This window comes from Scyliorhinus canicula, unplaced genomic scaffold, assembly GCF_902713615.1.
Source record: "Scyliorhinus canicula unplaced genomic scaffold, sScyCan1.1, whole genome shotgun sequence".
In the NCBI taxonomy this organism is placed as follows: Eukaryota; Metazoa; Chordata; class Chondrichthyes; order Carcharhiniformes; family Scyliorhinidae; genus Scyliorhinus; species Scyliorhinus canicula.
Genome location: NW_024055480.1, coordinates 9,033 through 10,058, shown reverse-complemented (window position 1 = coordinate 10,058; position 1,026 = coordinate 9,033).

Genomic DNA, 1,026 nt, shown 5'->3' with positions numbered 1-1,026 from the left:
TTGCACTTTCCACGATTCTTATCGTTTATCGCACATTCAAAGGACTCTTTTTCTGAACAATGCTTTTCCCTCAGCTCTCTGCGCTTTCCACCGGCTCTGTGCACTTCCCCTGGCTCTCGGCACCTTATCCCTGCTCTCTCCGCTTTCAACCAGCTCTCTGCCCTTTGCTACAGCTCCCTCTGCTTTCCTCCACATCTGTGCCGCGTCCCCAGATCTCTCTCCTTTCCCCACATCTCTGCCCTGTCCCCCACATGTCTGCCGTGTCCGCAGCATCTCCGTCCTGTCTCCCACATCTCTGCCCTGCCCCCTATATCTCTCCCTTGTGCCCACATCTCTGCCTTGTCCCCCACACTCTGTGCTCACCCCCCCCCCCCCCTTCCATCCATGCCCTGTACCCCCGCCTACTTGCTCTTTCCCCGGCCCTTGCAGTTTCTCCCGGCCCTGGCGCTTTCTCCAGACGCTCTGAACTATCCTCCGGTGCTCGCCAATCCCGGGCCGCAGTCACATTCGGGCGCCAGTCATGCTCATGTCTCGCTCCAGTTCTCTCTTTCTGTCCCGCTGCAGAAATTTCCTCGCTGATTTACGGACCTTGCAGAAGAGAGGATGAATAAGTAACAGAGTGAGGGTAGGAGAGTGCGTGTGTCTGAGTGAGTAACTGAGAGAGGGTAGGAGAGTGAGTCCGGGTGAGTGAGTAACTAGGAGAGAGTGCGGGTGAGTAAGTCACTGAGTGAGTGTAGAAGAGTGAGAAAGGGTGAGTGAGTAACTGAGTGAGGGTAGGAGAGTCAGTGCGGGTGAGTGAGTAACTGAGTGAGGATAGGAGAGTAAGTATGGGTGAGTGAGTAACTGAGTGAGTGTAGGAGAGTGCGTGTGTCTGAGTGAGTAACTGAGAGAGGGTAGGAGAGTGAGTCCGGGTGAGTGAGTAACTAGGAGAGAGTGCGGGTGAGTAAGTCACTGAGTGAGTGAAGAAGAGTGAGAAAGGGTGAGTGAGTAACTGAGTGAGGGTAGGAGAGTGAGTGTGCGAGAGTA